This window comes from Antedon mediterranea, chromosome 1, assembly GCF_964355755.1.
Source record: "Antedon mediterranea chromosome 1, ecAntMedi1.1, whole genome shotgun sequence".
Lineage (NCBI taxonomy): Eukaryota > Metazoa > Echinodermata > Crinoidea > Comatulida > Antedonidae > Antedon > Antedon mediterranea.
The window spans coordinates 25,767,471-25,785,813 of record NC_092670.1 but is presented as its reverse complement, the minus strand read 5'-3'; the positions used below and the strand labels follow the sequence as shown (position 1 = coordinate 25,785,813).

The 18,343-nt window shown below is 33.1% G+C and overlaps 1 protein-coding gene across 2 annotated transcripts in view; it reads left to right on the top strand.

Annotated features, from left to right (window-relative positions):
* Positions 1-1,716: 1,716 nt before the first annotated feature.
* Positions 1,717-18,343, top strand: part of LOC140063595 (uncharacterized) — a 32,187-nt gene continuing 15,560 nt past the window's right edge. The window contains exon 1 of one of the 2 annotated variants that reach the window (XM_072109996.1): positions 1,717-1,779. The gene's annotated coding sequence lies outside the window, so the exon portion shown is untranslated. Of the gene's footprint in view, positions 1,780-16,199; positions 17,648-18,343 lie in introns of those variants that run through there. The other variant, XM_072109998.1, reaches the window with a different exon arrangement.

The window sequence follows — 18,343 nt, the reverse complement described above, 5'->3', positions numbered from 1 at the left end:
GCCTACTGATCAAAGAAGAATTCCAATTCAAGCAGTGGAATCAATAAGAGATTTGGGAATCATACTTGATAATAAATTGTCCTTTGGATTACATGTTGCACAGTAAGGCTTCTATGGCAAACAGAAAAATAGGAATGATAAAACGAACGTTTTTCATTAGCTGGATAACTATTCTGTCATGCAGCTGTATAAAACCATAATCAGGCCGTCAATCGGGTATTGCAGTCCTGTTTGGCAACATATATATCATAAAGAGTCAGACAAGCTTGAAAAAGTGCAACAAAGAGCAACCCGTCTGGTGCCAGGAATTAGAATAGATACTTATCGGGATAGATTGAACAACTACAACTACCTACTCTTTATTTCAGAAGGTTAAGATCTGCTCTAATCCAGGTTTTTTAAAATTTGCAGTCATATTGATAATATTGATGCCAGAAATCTGTTCACTTTAGTAGGAGAGTCCAGAACTAGAGGCCATAAATTGAAAATGAATAAAGACATATCTCATCTAAAAGAATTAGACAAAAGTTCTTCACTCAAAACATATGCAACGTGTGGAACAAATTACCGTCAACGGTCATAGAATCTGACTCAATCAACCAGTTCAAGTCAAGGCTGGAAAAACAGCAAGTTTGCCCCCTATAGTAGACAAGATAATATAATATATAGAAACACGTCGAGGGACACACAAGCTTCGGCTTTATAAGTCTCAACATCAAGTAAATCAAGTAAATAAATAGTAGTTTTTCAACGTTGGCTTAGATGTAATCTATCGTTTGTGAACATTGAAGCGTCAAGTCCAAAAGTTAAGAGGAAATCATTAATTTGTGTGATCGATAAAGAAGTGTCCAAAAGTAGAGAATAACATTTCGTTCGTTTCAAGCACTCGAATATGTAGTTGGCAGTCGCGGCCATATACCAGATATGTATACGCCCCCTGAAACCGAAGATGCGAGATAAGTTCCATAAATCATTGGCCAATTCGTAGTTTGAATTACTATCATTAGTAGCAACATGAACTATAATGTTTGATACATGACGGTCATTCTTTAATATTGTTGGTAATTCGTTTGACAGTGGCACCCCGGAAAGTTTTCCCTGATGTGTTGGTTAGAACATGCGTTTTAATGTTCTTAAGCATTGAATTTACTAGATTACTGTTCACAGTTGAGTACATTTCTCTGATCCATAAGGTTATTGGTTTGAGAATCATTAGATGGAACGAATTTAGGGGCATTCGGTTGGAGTTCTTGTAGAGTTTGAAAGCTGTTTGTTTTGGGAATTAATGGTGTGTCTATTACGATGAAAGAACTAATAGTTGTATTTGCAATTTTATTTTCTTCTTTTTGGACGATCCTCTGTTTGGAAACCATATTCAGCTATGTTTTTGTCGGTCTCATATGTGAACATTTAAAAAAGAAAAATGTCTGTTTGCAATTTGTCACTTTGGGCTGTTTTAATCAATCAACAATCAATCAAAGTAACATTTATTTCCCTTATAAGTTCATAATAAATAAAAATTAACAATAATTTGATTAAAATAAGAGGCGCAAAATTCCCAAAAAATCTACCTATATTAAATCATCTTGTTGATTGTTTATAATAGAAATTCCATTTTTTATTATTTCAAAACAGCGCCCTCTAATATCTGTATAACCAAAGGGGGAATCCCCGATAATTTTCGAAACCGGAATTAATATTGAGAGCTGAGGCATTGTTTTGTATCAACCAGGAATCTATCCATACTGTGTGTTGTGGAAACGCGGATGGCTTTATAAGGTTGGTGATTTCTATTCCTTCTTTGTGTGCCTATATTTAAGTAATATCACCTGTCAGTTACTCCATCTAGCTACCTTTACCTTGGTTGTAGAAAGACTATGCGCCTATTTATTAGACCTCCTATAAAGTATAGTAATAGTATTAGTATAGTCCCACTACACTAGACTATACACTAGGGGCCTAGCTAGACTACTGGTCCTACGTACTACAAAACGGAAACAAACGAGACTCAGAATGTTGCAAATACCTATTAATTACAACTTGGCGCTAATGCAGTTTTGTACCCACCCCTTAAAATTACTCAAAATTGTTTCAATACTTCATCTAACCTACTGTCTCACGAGTTGTCTACAAATTCTACAAGCATAACATTGTAAAACATCGATCATTTTTTATTTATAACTATTTTTAATCAATTACGGTAATATTTAGCACCCTTTAAAAATCCATCGCCAGCTTAGCTTCGTGAATATCTTTGCTTGGCCTGCCCATAAAAATACGGAGGCCTCACAGGGCATCAAGAATGTTGGCAATCTATAGAGGACGCTGGTATGGTCATATTATGTGGCCATAACAAATAATATTGTTTACATATTCGTCGTGAAATGAATAAAAAAATTTTTATAAAGAAATATTTTTGTGTTTAATTAGTTTTTTTAATTTTTATAAATTCTATTTATTTTAATTTAAGGTAAATAATTGGTGTATGTTTTTGTCTTGTCAAATTGTATTTTTGTGAGGGTCCCAATGATCAGCTTCGGCTGGATGGACCACCCTCGTAAATATTGTTGAAATAAATAAATGAATAGATGAATCATTATTTAATGTTATACAGGTATTTTATTTGTTTTTATGTTAATAAATAGTAGATTTACACAAAAGGAGAGAAGATAAACAAAAAGAAAAAATGAAAGACATGAAATGGTGTATTCAGTGTCATCATAAGTAAAATAAATTGATTATTCTAGTAATAGATGGAGAATGCTTCATATCACGTTTTTATTATAAATATATCCATTGATACGTACATTTCATTTCAATAAATTATATCTTTCTGTTTTTGTTCCATTTGTAATTCCATGTGAGTACTTTCATAGTTGAATAAAAAATGGTAATTTATATATATGCTATACAAATCTTAAAATTGGGAAACCATAACATGAGCGTTTCTAGTACAGTGATAACATTACTAAAGCAATGATGTTGTCAAAAGCTTCTTGTTTATTGTGTTATAACAATGTACTGTATATCAGGACTGAACAAAGTACTGTATACATTTATGGTACATTTCAATTCTTTTTAGTTCATTTCATTTGTTTATTTGACTTACAAACCATAGTAAAATAAAGTAGAACAGAAGAAAATTGGTCAGTAAGAAGTACTTATATCTTCAAGAGTCATCAGTCCCATTTATCTTCTTTCCTGTGTAAAATTCTACTATTAAAATGAAAGAACAAATTAAAAATTAACATGATGTTGATACACACACAATGATGAATACAACAATACAATATTATTATTTCTTTATTAAAAATACAAAACTCATGTCGGACTATTGCAAATTATTATTTAGTGCGTGTTTTAAACATTAGTAACTACGCCCTCTATAGAGCGCAATAATTTACTCTATCAATGTTAATGTCCTGTGAGGCCTCCGTAGTTTTATCGTCAGGCCTAGCGATGATATTCACGAAGCTAAGTTGACGATGGATTTCTGAAGGGTGCTCAATAATAATTGATTAAAAATAGTTATAAATAAAAAATAATCGATTCCTTAGAATTTTATGCTTGCAGGATGTTGTTTTTTAAAGCAGTATATTTTTTATTAGTTATCCGCAGATAACTCCTTGTGATTGTATGAGATCATCATCAACTTTTTTTTCTGTATTATTCTTCTTTCTTTCCACCCTATTTTTGTGCTTCGCATTTCTCTAAAACATATAAACATAACATTTTGTAAGTTTGTCAACATATTGACAGTATTTTTGAAAAACGTCAGAATAACGCAATGACTTACACGCAATTTTATGAATTTCAATAATTTATCATAGATTAAAAACCAGATAAAGTCATTTTGTATTGACACTTTAAAAATTTAATTCTGTGGATTAAAAAAGGCATGTTTCACACCTAAGTTATGCGCACACGCACTTAATTTGAAAATGCTCAAACTTAATTCTATCCAACTTTCTATGTAAGTTTTGGGGTAAAATTGAGGAAATAATGAACTTTTTGCAAAAATATACTACTATTATAGTACAAAAACTAACTATTGTTTTGAAATTTTTTTTTTTGCGTGTTGTGATACACGATGTTGTTCTATTGGGGCGGGTGAATTTTGTTACTTTCAAAATGGCCGGCATGACGTCATGGTTTTTTGGTTTTCTCTAATACTCATCATCCTCTTTAGAATAGTCCAATTTTGTGTGGTAGGCCCTGAAACAATCTTTATCGGCATGCAAACATGGGTTACTTGGGCACTCTTTGCAAATCCACACTGTCTTGATCTCTTTTCCAGTACTTGTGCGGTGACCACGAGCCCAGCACACCCGACACATTTTGTCTTTCTTGTTTTTTGTGTTGCCGTCTTTACTTTCTCTTTTCACGGGAAAGTGCTTTCCAATTAACCTTTGTACTACTTCATGACGTGTTACATCTTTGTTCAATCTAGGGCTTGAACACACAAGTACTGTTAAAGATCTTTAACATCAGCCAAAAAATCTTTGGTAGATGGTGTGAACTTCTGATGGAGTTTGTGGGCACTTAGAGCACACTGCATGAACATTCTGAGAGCTACTGTATTTTCTTATACCACTTGTATGTTTTTCTTACAATGCTCACGGCGCGCTGTGCAGCTGTTGGTCCACCATATCAACTCCTCTTATGTTGTAATTATACGCAATTATACATGATGGCTTGTGAATAAGATTGTTGTCACGTTTTGTAGTTGGGATCATAGCGGCCCTGCCTTCTGTGGTCAGCATGCACACTTCTTTTGGTTTGTTGTTAGATTTGTTTTTTAGCTCCCGGAACTTTACCACTAACATGTTTCCTGTTTGCGACTTCATAAAACATGATATTCCCTTGTCAAGTGCCTTTGTCCGTAGATCACTGGGATAATCGGAACGCTTTGGGTTGACAGTGCCACAAAGGTATGTATCGTGATCAAGAAGGTACGTAGCCAGAGCTGGAGATGATGTATACAAATTATCAACATACAGTGTGTGGCCTCGGTCGAGAAAAGGCTGCATCATGTTTAGGAATACGCTCAGTAACAAGCATTTGAGGATGAGGGTCTGGATGGTCTCTGAAAATATTCTCGGCTGAATATACAATAAAATCAAGACATATACCATCGGATGTACATAGTTCATAAAACTTGATTTCAAAACATGCACGTTTTGTTCGAATACATTGTTTGAACAGCAGTCTCCCCTTGAAGAAAAGCAAGGATTCATCTACGCAGAGTTCTTTAGATGGCGAATAAACACGCTGCATTCATTCTCGAACCATTCTGATGAGAGGCCTAATTTTGTAGAGTCTGTCCCTATTGACATCCGTGGGGTCATGTGCAGGGTCTTCATTGTTTGCAAAATGTAGAAATTTCATTATCAGGAAAAACCTATCTCTGTTCATTATTTGGCCAAATATAGGTATTTCTATCAAATCATTAGTGCTCCAATACATTTCTAGCCTAGGCTTGTGAATAATACCCATCAGTCCAAGTAAACCGAAAAACGTCTACCAATTCTAACTTTGAGTCGTTCACCACCAGAGAATGGAATTTGCTTTGGTTGAAAACTATCATTTGGATCAATGTCCCAATTTATCTTTGGGTTCTGATCTCTTGCAGGCCCCTGTCCTCTAGCACGAGTCCGGCCCCTCTGACCTCTTGCCTGACCTCCTCTTCCACGTATACCACCACGAACACATGGCCCACGTCTGCCTCCTCTATTGCCACTGCATACACCACGTCGATCTATATTGTCATCAAGAACATGTGCACCACGTCTTCCTCTACCACGACCACGCACAACTGGCACTGGCTCATCATCATCAACTGATAAACGATCAGAACTCACCGATTCATCGTCACTGTCCACGCCCGCTTCACCATCACTGTCCACAGACATATTTATAGTTTCATCCTGTGATCCATGGCCTACAGGTTTGTTATCCACATCCAACGAACAATCAACACTCATCTTAGAATCACTATCATCGGAACTATAGTCATCAGACGGGAACGATTGACTTGAATCATTGACATCAAAGTCATCCTCACTGTCTGAATCAGCAAATATCTGATTCAAAACTTCACTAACATCGTATAGCCTTTGTTGCACCATTTCGCTACTCAATACAAATTTCCAAGATAGAAATAACTAGTCGAGCGATAGAAAACTTTATAGAGGGTGCATGATTTTCAAGACAATAATACAACTATAAAATTTTACATTAAAACAAGTAATACACTTATACTGTTGAGTATATGAGCTATTGAATTGAACTAATGTTGCTTGTTCGAAGACTGGATAGAATATGATAATCTATTAACTGTTCACTGAGTTAGTATATTGTGGAATTTATAATTGCTCTATTGGGATTTCTAATGAGAGTTACCTGTTATAAACAGGTGTTGCTGTCCAGTGGTCGGATTTGCCCTAGCTTTTACCGAGGTGAAGGTGATGTGACATCCCTCCTTTTTAGTACAAGGTGTATTTGTTCATTAATTTACATGCTGCCTTGGGAATATATATACCATTTTAAAAATTGTGATGACGTCGTCATGTCCAAAAGCGTCAATAACTTGGGTCACTTATTTTCACCTATTCTGCACTGTATGTAGTACGTATACAGTATATAGTGTAAACCGTATATACTTAGACGTGACACAAAATAGGGAGCGCACTAACATTTTTCCAATGTCATAAGTGTTTTTCTGTGCGCAATATTCTAACGTATGACGTGCATGTGGCGTTTACGCTGCGGATAACCTAACTCATCCGTAGTGACGAGTTCAAATCTAGTTATTAATTATTATTCTATAGTTCAAGTGTTGTTGTCCATCATCATTCCCCTTCTTTCGAGCAGCTTATGGTCTGTGTATATTATGAATTTTCCTCCATAAACGTAGGTGTGAAAACTGCTTCAAGTAGTTAGCGTTCGATGTTTGCGTATCGTTTCTCAGTGTCTGTAAGTGCCTTGCTGGCAAACGCTACTGGCATTTCTTCATTTTTGTCATTTGGTTGGAGCAACACTGCTCCGAGTCCAATTTTACTTGCGTCCACCTATAATATTACAGGTTTTTTTCGGGTCGAAATATGAAAGTAGGATTTCACTGCAGATTGCCTGTTTTGTCTGTTGGTAGGCATTTGTATGTGCAGGTGTCCAACTGTATTGCGTATCCTTTTTAGCAGTTGACGAAAAGGTTCTGTCAAGTCAGTGAGATGGGGAATAAAAGCGTTGATGCTGCTCATGCGCACTGAACCAAATGTCAATTTTTCCATATTGTGCTCAAGTAAGTCATCCGAGTCAGATTCATATTGATTCATTGAGTGTATTCCACCTCTAGATTTTAGTTTGCCTTTTCCATGCCTTTTTGATTTTCGTTTTTGTTGATGACGGTCTGTACTATGATCATTATGAGGATTCATAATTTTTTTTCATGATCTACACATTTTAGCCCAATGGTCTAATTTACCACAGTTGTGGCAAGTCGAGCCATATGCTGGACATTCTCGAGGGCGATGCATTTGTCCACATGCTTTACATTTGTTTTTGGCATGTGACACGTACACTGTAGCTTATTTTTGCATGCTGTGTATCAAATTCATCTAATTGCTTGTGATGCATGAGGGATGCCTCATGTCCCCTAGCAAGGGTTATGGCCTCCTCAAGTCTGTATTCTTGGTTTTTTTTTGGAGATCTTTAAATATGGTTCCTATGGTCATTTGTTCTATGATTCTTGATTCTTTTTCTGCGGCTGTAAATGCACATTTTTCTGCATGGAATTTAAGTTTAGCAATGTAGTCATCAATCGACTCACCCGGTTGTTGTTTTAGTTTCTGAAGATACATTCTTGAGACACAGAAATTCGATTGTGGCTCTACTTGCTCCTCAAACTTCTCCCAAATAGTATTTGCTATTCTCCTTCTCTTCTTAGGTCCGATTTTCCCTCGCTTTCACTGAGGTGAAGGTGATGTGACACCGGTTGTACCGGGTATACGCAGTGAAAGGGTTAATATAGACAATAATTTGATGGTATGATGTATTGCATAGCCCTCTCTGATAAAAAAATATATGATAGACGCCCTCAGTCATCCTTCTGGCTTAAAATTTTAAACAAACGTTAGAAAGTTTACTGATTTAGAGGCTATTTTTTCACCAAATGTTTGTATTTTTCGTGGAACTCTATCATTTTAGCATTATGGTATTTCTATTAACAGCCTATGGTGTCAAAAAGTATTATCTTTGATGAGGCACGGGATGTTGTTCTAGGCTACTTTTCACGTTCGACTAAAGGCCATAGTAGAATTTAGCATTTAACAATCAATGGATTGTTGGCAATTCCTTCAATTCTTACAACTAGAGGATTCGCTCGCTTCGCTCGCGCACCCTCTAGTGGGTGTACCCGACTGGTCCTCGAAAACATGACCAACGCCTCTGAAAATTGAGGCCCGGTTGACACCTATGCATAGACTGATGAATAATTGGTACTAATCATAAGAACGTAAGATGCAAATAATAATAGTTGTAAACAGTATACGTATAATATACATATTATAGTAATATAATATACATATTATAGTATATATAATATACATATTATAGTAATATAATATACATAATATAGTATATATAATATACATATTATAGTAATATAATATACATAATATAGTATATATACTATACATATTATAGTAATATAATATACATAATATAGTATATAATATACATATTATAGTAATATAATATACATAATATAGTATATATAATATACATATTATAGTAATATAATATACATAATATAGTATATATAATATACATATTATAGTAATATAATATACATATTATAGTAATATAATATACATATTATAGTAATATAATATACATATTATAGTAATATATATATACATATTATAGTAATATATATATACATATTATAGTAATATAATATACATATTATAGTAATATAATATACATATTATAGTAATATAATATACATATTATAGTAATATAATATACATATTATAGTAATATATATATTATCTGAATGTTACACACAGGAGGAAACCGTTAATAGGGGTCATAAATCACCGAAACAGTCTCTAACTTGACTGTACCAAGAGACCAAAAGCATAGTTTATCAAAGTGGGTGACAGTGAGCGGGGCATTTTTATCACAATAATATCATGACAACAGCATTTTGTTAAATTTTTGAACAAAATGATCAAATAACAACTTTCGTAGCGTAGTGGACACCAACATTGAATCGCACCTAAATTTGATTAAATGATTAATAAATAGCATAAATAATTAGTTCAATTAGCCTCCTATAGTAACATTGAATCGCACCTAAATTTGATAAAATGATTAATAAATAGCATTATTATTAATTAATTAGTTAAATTACTAAAACAAATTGTATTTCACGTAAAGTAAAGGCCTTTATAATTGATAGTTGAATATCTAAAACAAATAAATTGTAGTTCACGATTCAGTTGAATCACTAAAACCACATTTTAGCACGTAAAAGTAAAGGCCTTCAATAATAGTTAAATTACTAAAACAAATTGTAGTTCACGTAAAGTAAATGCCTGTATTAATCAATTTAATTGATTAGTTGAATATCTAAAACAAATTACTGTAATTGCAGTAGGCCTAGTTCACTATACGTTGAACCACTAAAATTTTGTTGTATTTAGTAATATTGAATGGTGCCACCAACGGCCATTTTGCCGGAAGTGACGGACCCGTAAGCCAGTTAAACAACAGCGCGAGTGTGTGAAAATAACCCTGTGATATCCACAAATTTCGATAGGTAACGCTAAATTTTGTCGTTATAAAAGACAAAAATGGAACAATAGCGTCGATGTGAAAACTAATGTTATCAAATCTACGTTTCGCGGTACATCTGAGATAGATAAGGTAGGTATCCAAGGCGGAGATTTGTACCAAAGTTTTTGCATTGTGCTCGCCTATGTCAGAATTAACCATAATTTATATATAGAACACACCTGGAAATCATAATCAAAAGAACAATGTCATGTATTGTTTGGGTGTTTGCTGGGGAAATTCCCAAGAATCAACATAATTGTGTTTTTATAATGGTTTGTGATATAATAAAAACAACTGTTTGAAGGGAAAATGTATGAAATTTATGGAAAAATGTGGAAAATGTAGTACAGCACTGGTAAAGGCTATATTTTGGCAAATGGGCTATTCCATCGTAACTTTTGTTAAATTTTGTGAGTAGTCAAGAATTTAGTGTTTTATTTTCATATACAATAACCGTATTAAAGGGTAAATGTTTACTGTAAGGGTATAGTTTAAGAATATATGAACTACAGTATACTAGACAAGAAGAAACCAAAAATAATCATATGTTCAACTTCGATAGAATGTTAAATATCTAATATTTAAACTCTTGTTATAAAAAGAGATGACCAAAATACTGTACTTAAAGATGTATTGTCCCTTGAAACACACAAAAATGAAAGTCAAAATATTCTAAATCTAAATTGACCATATCAATGTAATATTAAAGTTATTCACTTTAAGTCGAAAATTTGAGCCAAAAACAACAAGTTTACGTACTGTAATTAACAGGTAAATAATAATTTGATTACATTTCGTCTGAAAATTGTCGCGAACGAAGGTAAACAAAGATTTCAAACCACGAGTATGCATTATGCATGATGCTAATTAGGATTGTTTACAACTCGTCACAGTTGAGAAGGTGTTCTCACACAGATTGCGAGGAAGTTTTATGATTATGCATACAGATTAGCCAAACAAGCGCGTTGCATTTATGTTTTGATCGAAAACTTTGACTGGAAGTCAAAGTTATTTTTTGAACAAAAAAACGTCTGTATTTCAGTTAAATGATTTTTTTTTCGACTAATTTTTGTTGAAAGTTAATAACTACCGTATATTTCGGTGTATAAGTCGCACCTGTGTATAAGACGCACCCCCAACTGAGAGTAAAATATTGGTATTTTTTATATCGTCGATGTATAAGACGCACCTTATATTTCATCAAAACAATGTTTTTTTAAATTGTAATCAATATTATTGTAATAATATATTTTGTTATATCTACAACGGCGTCCTTTATTTAGGTTTTTTCTTACCTAGGCTCGGCCGCGCCCAGCCTCAACAAGTTCTTTCTAACTTGTTATTCATGAGTTTCGCCGCAACATCGAGTGCATGACCGTGTGTGTAACACGCACGTGTGTGGGCTAGCCTCGCTCGATCATTTCGAGAAGGCGCACGTTTTCACGGACAATCGTATTCGATTAGTATCTATGTATCCGAGAAGTGTGTACGCTAGGTCCATGCATGGAGAAATCAGTTAGCTAACTGATTTCTCCATGGTCCATGCTATAATCACCTGGAGAATATACTAGTCGAATACCGTAAACACCATGTGCCACCAAAAGAAGGGCTTGCGCTTGGGGTACGGCGATCGTGCGTATAACTACTGTATAAATAAATACTATTCCAATCGTACGACGTAAACGTTTACAAATGATATTTTATCGGAGCGCCATAATGAACAAATCTTTTCATCATATTTAGTATAAAATCATGCTAAAATGACTTGAAAACTAGGCCTAGGCAGAAGCAGGTTGCCGTTACGTTAGTTAGTTACTGTAGCTAGGCCTAGCCTACTCAGGCCTAGAAAACGAGGTGACGATAGCCTAGGCCTATGTACAATCTGTGTGGTGAGGCATTTATGTTCGGTGTATAAGACGCACCCTTAATTTAGAGGTCAAATTTGCGTGTCAAAAGTGCGACTTATACACCGAAATATACGGTATTATGATACTTCAAAATGACCCACTTTTTTTCGAAACATTTTATTTTTTATTTTTTTTGGAATAGTCAAAGGGACAATACATCTTTAAGAAACATTAATGGGGGGAATTCATGGGTAATCGTTAGTACTATAAATTGTCCAGTGAACTATGTTCTATCTAAGAATTTTTTTTTTTACAGAAAAATGTAATTTAGTCAGTGTAAACATGTATTAAAATATGTAAACCTACTTTTAGTTGAATTAATTTAAAATAGATGGTACGTGAGCGAATAAGATAACAGATAATTCCTGGATACACTTAGTAATTTCTGCGTAAAAAAAAAAGGCTATTTCAAATGTATGTACCACAAGACATGTCGTTTACAGGAACGAATAGATAGACACGATGATTCATATGTATTCAACTAAAATAATAGCACCCTGGGAATTACTTTCGAAAAAAACTAATTTTTGAGTCAAATTTAAATAAACCCAATTTGTGTTTTGTATGTAACATTATGGTTGAGGGATGGAGAAGATGATGGGTGCAAAGAGGAACACATTTTAAATGTGTTCTTTTATCCACTCAGTATTGAAATATTTGTTTTCATGTTTTATAAAATAATATACCATTACCACTAATAAAACATTTGCGATTTAATACTTTGTCGAAACTGTCACTGTCACGATACACCACTACGAAGTTTATATTTGTTGTCATTATTAATTAATACAAACGTTGAGAAGCAACTGTCAGTAATAAAGTTTATTTGTATATGTGTTTATATATATGATATCTAACAGTACCCACACGTACAGTAAATGGCGATCAAAATGGTTAATACATGTATTTACAGTATTGTTTAAATTATGTTATACTATGGAGGAAAAAAATGTTTTCTTCCATGGTTATACACAATACTTATAACTAACTACAGTATTGCAATATACTATATTTAAAGGTTTTAAGTTTATTCCCCAAGGGCCCATGAATTTACCTATTTGCTTTACAGGGAGACAGAATATTCATTCATCGCCAAGCATTACGTTTGTATATTAACGTATAGGAATTGATTAAATCTATCAAAATAGTATTTTTTAAAGCAATTTGGTTTATCTTCAACATTATGATGCTGTAGACTTACATATTAAATAGCTACAATTTCATAAAGGTTGGAGCCATTGTGGATTTGATTCAACTTTTGTACTGCACTTCTACAGTAAAGGGTCACGCCGTTTTAAAGTTTCAAATTGCGCAAAATTAATTTCTAATCAACTTTCTATGCGATTCATGACATTTTTTCAAAAATGCCTTTGCGAGCAAACAATTTTACGCATACAGTGCGCACAGAGCATAAAAATCTTGTTTTTTCTCATGAATTGTTATTTCCAGCCTTTCCTATTCAATTATAAAAAGATTGACATCATTTTAAATTAAAATTATGTCATATGAACACGTTGATTTTTAGACTATTTGCGTGCGTTTTAGTTGCAAAAGTTACAAATTATCTTCAAAATTATGCCTATTTTGAATCTATTATACAATGGTGATGACCCCCAATTTTTGAAACTTAATATGTAAGCAGATATGTTGTAGATATGAATTCATGTAGAATCTTTACCACTCAGATGTTGTGACATCATTGTTATGGCCACACAAATGTAAAATATAGGATTTTTGCCTTGTGAAACGAAACGAATGACGACTGTTTTAAAATTTTCCTATTTGTTTGTTAAATTTTATTTCTTAATGTATTAATTAATTATACGCCTGATTTATAATGAAATCTAGTGAAACTTATGTATTTATTATTATGTAACAAGGGTGGTTATGACATATATTCGCCGAGGGATCTTTGAGCGGGTTGTTTTTATTCAAGTGACTTGATGTGCAGTGATACTGGCTTCTGCTTTTTTTAAATTAATTAAATATCATGACAAAATCAATATATCTTTTAAAAAATCAATTATCTTTATTTAAATCAATGCATACTGTGTCTATATATAAATTTACGTAAGTGCAAAATTCGGTAAATCGCGCGTTATTTCTAGAATATTTACTCAATGGTATATAAAGTTGGTTCATATTTTTGGTACTAATTTTAACCACCTGATGTAATCCTGTTTACTAATTAAATTGAGTTCGATAATTAGTTATTGACAATTAAAACATGCAGTCTCACTTCAGGCTTAGGGAGTGCAGTTGAAAGAGTGTGAGTTATAACCATATATGGCACTAAGTCAGGATTGAACCCCGGACCTTGGGATTAAAAGGCAAACACCAACCTCCATGATACAGCTACACTCCAAATGGCTGTCGTGTCAATGGTGAAAACATAACGGCACACAACATAACATAAACATGCTTCATAGTTTCTTTTCTCTAACTACAATTTGCTTTTTAATTACTCCTGTAAACAGCTTGATTACATAATTTTACAGAGGAAACTTTGTAGTACTGTATGCGTTTTCATAAATAAGTGAATAACCATATACATATTTGTGTTTTCATTGATGAGTTTGTAATAGTAACTTCAGTAACTATTTCAATACTTATTTGTTATACAACACAAGACAAGTGTATCTGATATGTACGTACATTTATTTGAAAAAAAAAATTCAAATTCCTTTTATAAATAGATTCCCAGACCAGCAATAATGTGTTTCTGTAAAAGACTTTAAGTATCCCTGGAAAGCTTCCCTTTGAGTTGTAATAAAAAGTAAAATATCAGCAGCTTTATAGACAAATGATGTCAAAGGGAGATATAAAGGGAATTCCCCTATTCTTTTCTTTATGTAAAGCATGTTAATTGTGTGAAGCCAAATTACCTCATGCTTCCTTGTTTAGTAAAAATATTGTTATTGTTTTGTTTAAGGTATAAGATTATAAGATTATAGGCCTGATGTACTGTAATGAAAAAGGCTTTGTTTTTGGTTCGGATTAATATTTTAATTGATTGTATTCAATCATTTCACGGATGACATTTGACATCTTCTCCAGGGCAGTTTTATAAAAATAGTACTGGAATACAGTACTGTACTTCTTGATGAATAATGTTAGTGTACTACTGTACATATGGAGAAATGAAATCTAGTATACCCGGTAGAATAGAATAAAGTGTTACGCATTTAATTCATTCTCACGCTTAAAGCCTAAATTATGATTTATTTCCTTTTTTAAAAAACATTGCAGATTGACCTAATGGCAAAAAAGAACATTACATTAAATTTTTATGATGTTATTATAAAACTTATTGCATCACTGTTGTCATTATCAGGATTCATACTGTAATATTGCCAGCAGAATGAGGGCACAATTAATCATCCATTTTCAATCAAAACTTAGAAAATCATGACTACTGTAGTAACATGACTGTGAACGACTTTTTAACGGTTGAAAAGGGCAACCTCCCAAGTCCCAATGGAATATCAACTATTTTTAATGTATACTTTTCCATAAATGGAACCAGTGATAATGAGGACAGTAATTATAATTTACTAATCTAGCATCATATAGCAATATTACTATCCAGTATTGTAGATAAATTAAGATTAAAGACAATGCTTTAAATGCACAATCCATATTGCAATGCTAAAATTAAACATAAACAAAATACTTTATATTTATAGATATTGAGCTTAAATGCTCAATTGAAAGATTCTCAACCTTAAAATGCAGCTTTATTTAAATAGTTGTTGTAGTACTACAATTTCAGAAATATGTATGCAAACAGAATGATACTAATTGACAATAAATAATTATTTATTACACTACAGTTTTTACATTGTGGCATTTTGCAATGTACAGTATCGGTAATAATAAAATGATTAAACTTAAACTAAACTTAATTCTTTGTTTTTTATTTATTGTGAGGAAATTGAGAATAGTACCCTTTTTACACTGCCATCAATTATGCGGAGTTGATTTGGAATTGTGTAACTCGAGTTGTACCCCGAATACGGTAATGTATGTCAGTGTAGATGTAAAAAGTTACCCGGGTTGATGAACCACCTGGGTAATTAATGCAGAAAGTCAACCCGGGACAAACCTGTGTGTAGTTGCCTGTCCGTGGTGTAAACAGTCTTGCATATGTTTCGCCGGTTGGTTGTTATCCTCTCTCATTATAGTATTTAATTTATACAATTAAGATAACACTTAAGATGTTGTTTATTCGCTTATTTAATAAATAAAATGTATGGTTATTGGTTATCCATTTTGTAAAGAAATATTAGTCTTCATGAGTAGACTCAAATTGTTTGTATAGCCATAAATACAAAATTAGGAATAAGCAGACCATTTAAGGGTGTCTCTTAAGCAGACCATTTAAGGGTGTCTCTTAAGCAGACCATTTAAGGGTGTCTCTTAAGCAGACCATTTAAGGGTGTCTCTTAAGCAGACCATTTAAGGGTGTCTCTTAAGCAGACCATTTAAGGGTGTCTCTTAAGCAGACCATTTAAGGGTGTCTCTTCATGCGTCGTGAGATGGTGATGTTTTGATGAATCTAGAACATTGACACTGGTTGGGGTATTTTGCAGTGTAAATACATGCAACCAGTGTAATTTCCAGGTTTAATGAATCAGGTGTGAAATGGAAATTTATCTGGACATGACACAGGTTTGTTCTAAGCTTGGCAGTGTAAAAGGGTATAATACTTTCACTAGTAAACTAAAAAAATAAAATATGGCAAAAAAAATACCGTACAGTTCCAGCAAAAGTAAAATTTAAAATGCAAAATACGGCCAAAACAATATAACATGAGATAAATATAATAATTTATTTACTATTTAAAAAAAATCAAAAGCTATTAATATTATGATCTATGATATTTAGAGACACCTTCCCTACGTTTTTTAGATCTATTTAAGATCACAAACTATATTTAATGTAAAAATAATACTATATGATCCTATTGTGATAACTTTTTTCGTCTTTAAATGGTTAAAATGTGAAAAATAAGTTGATTCTAATAATTATAGCGGCCCGCTATAAATCCCAAAATGCATTGCGCGCGGATTGATATTTCTGTTTTTCTTCGGTAATTCATCCACTTTTCGATCGATCGTGAGGCTAAAACAAATGGAAACCTAACTTTTCAGCGAAAATACCGGGTTTTCCCCAATTTTTATCAACGGAGTCTGGCAAAATTTACCATAAAACGTACATTTAAGACAAGGAATGGTTTAATGTTTTTAAAGTAATATATATGTATTATTTTTACAAAACGTCACAAATTGTAGGGAAGGTGTCTTTAAGTGTTCTGTGTTGAATGAACTTGAAATCAAAAAGTGCTACTGTAAATGTACAAAGTGTGCTGTTTGCCACACCTGTATACTTTCGAGTGACAAACAATCACCAAATTTGTTGTGATTGAAAGTGGAATTTTCTAAAATATTTTCTGTTAATGAAAGTAGTATTTCCTTTTATTCAAAACTGTCTATGCCCATTATTGGGTTGTTGCTGTTTAGTCTTTTGTTGTGTTTGCTATGAATTCTTTGTTGTATATTTCCTTATAAGTATGTCTTTGTATAGCAAACACTCAACACAGTATTCATGTTTATACTGTAAAAGGTTTGCAACTTTTAATAGATGTAACCACACATGGCAGTTTTATCAGGCCATACAAACAGCATTGTTTGTTGTGCACAAGCAATATTGTATAGTTTATAGCCAGAAAATTAGCTGAGTTGCACACAGTGACAAGTGTGGACTTTACACAAGGTACATCAAATTCTGTTATCCAACACTGTTGGAAGTTACCACTTACACTGCACTGGTAGTTACATACTAATATGTGCTGTACATAGTTGCCACTTACACTGTAGCTAGTTGTACCATTACCATTGGTAAGTAATTTTTAATTAGAAGGTTGTTATTAATCTTAATTTTTTAATAATTTAATTAATTAACTTTAAAAGCTGCTGCTTGTATACATATATATATATATATATATATATGCACTGATGAAGGGCTAGTGTTGCCCGAAAGCTCTGTTAACTTTTCTGGCTGTTTTACGTTATTGTTTTGATTTAATAGCTTTTCGCTATTTCACAGCATTGTCATTTTTCCAGTAATTTGCCTTTGGATTTATAAATATATATTACTGAAAAAATTACACTGCTGTGGGTATCAGTGGCTGGATCTCAATGGAGATACGAAAAAAAAAAGCAAAAAACTAAATTAAAACAATAAAGTGAAACAGCCAGAAAAGTTAACAGAGATTTCGGGCAACACTAGCCCTTCATCAGTGCATATATACAAGCAGTAACCGGTGAACATCCGGTGATTCGGAACGGCTCGAAGTAGACAAATTATTATTTATTCGGCCTACCTGATAATATTAATGTAGCCTTAGTGATGGAAATTCTTCTGTTATTATTTAAACGACCTAGGCTAGTGAATATTTTATTGCCAAGGAATCATTAATTAGTAATTATCTGTATATTATTCTTCGCAAGGTAAAGTGTCTGGGCAGCTTGTTTACATTCAAAATACAAAAAGGAGGCCTAGCCTAGCTACCCGACGACCCAGCAGATATTCTA